A 6,218-nucleotide genomic window follows, 5' to 3' on the forward strand; every position below is an offset into this window, starting at 1 on the left:
AAATGTCTGTTCAGTCTTAGGAAACAAGGAAATAACAGGATTCATGATCATTTCTGATCTCAGACTGGACTTTCTGTGGAGACAAAGAAAGAGGGAATATGGAGAAGGGTGAAAGGCTACCAGCCTTAAACTAAATTCTCTCTATAAGCAAGATCTGTACCCCACATCATAAAAAAAAAAATCAACTCAAGTTCAGTGTCATCTCTAAATGTGGATCCTGCAATGTAATATAATCATAAGGAAAACTAAGAGCAAAATTATGAGCCCTTCTTACGGCAGAAATTCTTAATAACAAAAAGGCATGAGCCACTGAATAAAAATTAGATGGCTGGTATCTCCTAAAAATGAAAATCTTGTGTGAATCAAATTACTTCATTGAAACAAAGCTAAGGGAAAGTTTACAAAAAGATAGAGACAATAATGAGAGAGTAGCAGAGAAGGGGAAGTGAGTGAGAAGAGAGAGGGGGATTAGTGGATGGATGACGGAGGTGAAGGGAAAGGTAAGGTACAGAGAGGATCTGGTGAGATACTGTAATAATTGGCATTAAACAATTGTGACTCATATAATACAAGAAACATATATAAATTATTGACTGAAAACCAATATAAAATTTTAAAAGGTGTCCTCAAAATAAACAAGATCAAGGTAATAGGAAAGATATTATCTAACATTATAAACAATAGAGATAAAAAGAAATTAGGTAAATTTCAACCCTCACCAATAAAAGACAAATAAATTCCCCATCCTCCTGGCTTACTTTTACAATCAGCCTCCTTATCCTGATTAAGTGGGATGTCAAGAGTCTATTCCTTAATACTCTTCAGCTTGTCCCAGAAAGTGTCAAACTTGAATTCCCAAAGGATTTTCGTGATTATAGGGACTCTAACAGCACATTCTTTACCCACCATACTTACCTTATTCTGAAGTCATCTACACTCTCTAGGAACTTCCACTATGGGAAACTATCAATTCCTGGACTCAGAGCTTGAGCTGGCTAAACCAGATGCTCAGGGACCCAAGAAAAGGGGGTAAAGTTTGAATCTAAACTGCAGTAGAATCAAAGGTTCCAGACATTCTCTAGTGGGGGAGGGGCGAGGGCCAATAGGGAAGGGAGGCATTCCGTCAAGGCATCTTATAGGTCAGGAAAGCTTCAAGTTTCAATCAAATTACAACTGACAAAACAAATTTCAGATTGAGTCTAGATTATCATTTTCTCCAGAAAAGGCTCTACTCTAGACTTCAAATATATCAATATACATATTTATGCTCAAATGTATCGGAGATACTGACTATAACATTATTTTTAAAATACCTTCCTTTTTTATTCTTTTTTAACCCTTAGGATTTGTTCCAATAATTTTTATTTTAATATATACACATCTTTTTTGTTGATTTTTTTTCCTTCTCTACTCACAAATCCTATTTGTCTCTCTTTAGGCTAAATACCTAGAAAGACAACTTCTACTTTCTCTCAAAGCTGGAAATGAAAAAAAAAATTAAAAACCAAGCATGCTTGATGTTGTTCTCAGGTGCTGTTAAAGTCAGAATAGTTCACCCAAGCCTGTGAAGAACAGCTCTGACCTCGTCCTGCCTGCACCATCTCTCCTCCCTCAAGACAACTGTTCAGTCCCTGTGCCAGTCCTTCTCTATGTCGGTCTTTTTACCTTACTCTGAACCTCTGCCAGAATGAGGGCTTTTTCCAAAACCTAGGGCCTCCTGAAAACATGCTCAAATAAATGAGCTGAAGTTTAACTATCTTTTCCTCTGAGGAATTCTCTTGTACTTTCCTTGTTATTTTGGCAGTCTATGTAATAAAAAATATTGTACACTATGTTCCTTGGAGGCAAGGATTCTGAAGGTTTTTCTGACATGCTTTGGACACGTTGAAAGGAGGTGCCAGTCCTTGAAGAGGGACATCATGCTTGAGAGGGTGGAGGGACAGCAGAGGAGAGGAAAACCCTGTATCAGGTGGATTGGTTTAGTGACTGGAGTAATGGGGGTGGGGGTGTCGGAGACAGTGAGATTGGCACAGGATAGGGCAGAGTTTTTATGGACTTGTTCATATGAGTCACTATGAGTCTCAGGAGACTCGACGGCACATAACAACAACAACAACATCTCAAGTTAAAGGCAATGATTCTTTTTCAGTCTTTCTTATCTGTTGTCCAGGTTTCAGGAGCAATGGAAAATATTACTTAGATCAGAGGCACATTAGTCTTTAAAAGGACATCCTTTTTCCTTATCACTTTGGAGAGGTTTTGACAGTAGATTTTCCCAATTCAGTATTTATGTTGGTTTATTGACTAATGCTACTGTTAGGGTTGAAATTAGTGAAACGAGGAGACAGGAAGGGAGAAAAAACAATACTCATTATGGCTTTCTCATCCTCATACTCAATTCCTTGGAATGCTTGGAAAGGTGGAGGGTCACCAAAAAAAGGGTGATCCTCAGTGTGATGTATTAGCACACTGAGTGTAGCAACTGACTGTGTTAGATATTAGAATAGTACAGATTAGGACGAGGTTCAGATCTGTTTATAGGGTCAGTTTGTGTCATATTCAACTCGATGGTCAATAACAACTTTCTCAAAAAGCAGATTCAAATACTGATTCAAAACTTCAGTTTCAACATTGTTCCCACAAACAAAATACAGCACCCAAATGAAACTAACACAGTATTTTCACAAAATTACTGAAAGGTTGGTCTTCTTGCATGCGGAATTCTCATTAATCACTTGTAAACACTTACACTTGGTGTGCATAGGTCCAGATGTAAAGGGAGTGAGGGGGAGGAAGAAAATCTTTTTCTTCTCTCAAGAAAAAGAGGCTAAAATGCAAAATTTCTGGACTTTTCTAGTGTTAGGGTTTCATACACTTGAAATTAGTATCTTTTGAGCAAAGACAGCGTTGTCATCAATAAAGTCAGGTCTCCATTCACTTATACTTGCTCCCATCTATCTTCTAGCTGGACAGCATAATTCTTGAAGCCATTCTTCTCAGTTTTGGTTTCCCTTGTCTGCATCACCCTTACTCTTTACAATCCAAAGTCTTCAATGGATAGGGGACTCATGGTAGCACTTCTCTTTAGCAGCATGTTTCAATTAACAGATGCAGCCTTGAATCCATTCACAAGTCTATGCTATGAAATTTGGAGGACAGCTGCCTGGACAATGGATTGGAAGAGGTCTTTATTTGTTCCCATTCCCAAGAAAGGTGATCCGACTGAGTTTGGAAATTATAGAACAATATTATTGACATCGCATGCAAGCAAAATCCTGCTGAACATCATTAAAAATGGCTGGAACAGTACATAGATAGGAAAATGCCAGAAGTTCAAGCAGGATTTAGAAGAGGCTGTGGCACCAGGGATATCATTGCTGATGTCAGGTGGATCCTGGCTGAAAAGTAAGGAATACCAGAGGAATGTCTATTTGCGCTTTACTGACTATGCAAAAAGGCATTTCACTGTGGGGATCATAAGTTGTGGCTGACACTGAGAAGAATGGGAATCTCAGAGCAACTAACTATGCCTATACTTGGATCAGGAGGCTGTTGTGCCAATGGAGCATGGGAGTACTGCATAGTTTCGAATTGGGAAGGGAGTGTGCCAGGGTTGTATTCTCTCTCCATATCTATTCAATCTGTATGTTGAGCAAATTATCCTGGAAGCTGGACTCTGTGTGGAGGAATGTGGCATCTGGATTGAAGGGAGACTCATCAATAACCTGCCTTATGCAGATGACACAATCTTGCTTGCTGAAAGCAAAGAGGACTTGAAGCACTTGTTGCAGGAGATCAAGGAATGCAGCCTTCAGTATGGATTGTGTCTCAATATCAAGAAAACAAGGATTCTTACCACTGGACTGATAGGCAGTGTCATGATGGAGGGGAGATTGAAACTGTCAACAACTTAATCTTGCTTGGAACCACAATTAACACCCTTAGTACAAGCAGTCAGGAAATAAGGAGATGCATTGCACTGGGAAAATCCGCAGTTAGGGAATTTTCCAAATTATTGAGGAGTAGTGATGTCAGTTTGAGGACTAAGGTGCGTCTGATTCAGGCCATAGTCTTTATGACTACTACCTATGGTATCCAAGACCTGGACAATGAATAAGGATGACAGAAAAGGAATTGATGCCTTCGAGCTGTGGTGTTGGAGCAGCACACTGAACATCCCATGGACAGCCAAAAGAATGACTGGGTATATCTTGGGGAGGATTCAGCTGGAGTACTCTTTGGAGGCAAGAATGAGGAAGCTTCACCTCACATACTTTGGATATATTGCTAGGAGATGCTATTCCTTGGAGAGGGACATGAAGTTGGGAAAGACGTAGGGTTCACAAAGGAGAGGAAGACCCTCAACCAGGTGGATCGACATGGTGACTACTGCAGTGGGCTCGTGTGTCATGAAGTGAGGATGGCACAGGACAGGGCTGGTTTCAGATATTTTGTTCATAGGGTTATGAGTTGTACTCAATTCAATGTCATCTAACAACTGTATCTATCAAAACAGACAGCTATTAATCAGTTCCAAATGGACAGTATATAACATTTTTATATGAATCTGTTTGAAGGGGTTTGTTCTTTTTCAAATGGCTAATGGATGGAGCGCCAACAATGACGTGGTTAAGTGTACTACTGCTCATCAAAACGTTACTAGTTCAAATCCTATTAAGAATGATGTCTTCAAAAAAGATTATTTTCCAAATTGTGTGAGAACACTTCTACTCTTCTGTGTCATTCTGTTGAATCAACTTGACCAATTTTATCAGGTGTGGTTAATTGTTAATCTTTTCCTGTATTTGTATATCCTTTTGTGAATTGTCCAAATTCTTTTTCATTTGATTCATCTGCCTTTTGTTAAACTGTTTGCTTTTAATGAGCTCTTTGCAGTTCAAACTTACTACATCAGATAGTCTTGTAATTAAAACACTAGATTCCAAAGCATACCCTAACATTCATCCCCTCCTCCCAGTAATTTTATAGTTTTGGGTTTCTTCCATTTGAACATAGCAGATTAGTTTCCAATTTTAAAAACTATTACAATTTCTGTGACATGTGTTGTATTTCCCCCAGTGTGTCAGCATTCTTGCTCATTTCATTCTGGGTGTTTTAATTGTCAATAATCCTGTTTCCCTATCCCCTTACATGGCTTGGATCAGGTACACCTTAGTCTTTAGACCCACATCAGCGCTCTTTAACACTCGGGAGAGAACCTTGACAGATTATCATAATGCAACTTATCTTTTGATTTCCTGACTGTTGGTGCCAAGGGTGTTGAATGTGGATCTGAGCAAGATAAAATCTTTTAACACTTCATTCCTTTCTCTATCATGATGTTGCCTACTGGCCCAGTGGTGAGGATTTTTCTTCTCATGTTGAGATGCAATCCATATTGGATGCTGTAGTCTTGACTTTCTGCAGCCAGCAAGCACAAGTCCTCCTCAGTTTTGGCAAGCAAGTTTGTCTCATCTGTGTAACACGAGTTGTTGTCTTCTTTAGGTTGCCAAATTCTTCTTCATAAAGTCCAGCTTCTTGAATGATCTATTCTGTATGTAGATTGCCAAAGGTATGGAGAAGGCAAAATCTTGAGGAAGCCTCAAAAGAAGATGGAAGGAACACACGAGTCACTGTACCAAGAATTAGCTGATATAGAACCATTTCAGGAAGTAGCATATAATCAAGAACCAACGGTAATGTAGGGAGATACTCAAACTGCCCTGAAGGCACTAGGAAAAAAGTCCCAGAAATTGATGGAATGCCAATTGCCATAGTTCAATAAACAGACGCAGCCCCAGGACATGCCCAGGAGGCTGTGAAGTCGTTTATTGCCGTGGAGTCAAGCACAACTCACAGCGACCTTATGAACAAAAGACCTGAAGCCTTCCTATAACTATTTTTCTTAAAGGTGCAGTCATTAGGGATAAATGAATCTCGTTGACTGGCCAAAAGTTGAATACAGAATTACTGTATGACCCAACATTTCCAATGTAAATGTATTTTACCCAGAAGTGAATAAATATAAACACAACACATTTCATAAGGGCCACAAAATGAACACAACCAAAATGCTCCAAAATGTGGAATATGTTGTTGTTGTTATGTGCCGTGGAGTCGTTTTCGACTCATAGCGACCCTATGCACAACAGCCCTAAACCCTGCTCTATCCTGCGCCAACCGCACTGCCTCTGACACACCCATCCCGATTACCCCAG

Source organism: Elephantulus edwardii, unplaced genomic scaffold (genome assembly GCF_000299155.1).
Source record: "Elephantulus edwardii isolate Elephantulus edwardi_28Jun2011 unplaced genomic scaffold, EleEdw1.0 scaffold00008, whole genome shotgun sequence".
Taxonomy (NCBI): Eukaryota; Metazoa; Chordata; class Mammalia; order Macroscelidea; family Macroscelididae; genus Elephantulus; species Elephantulus edwardii.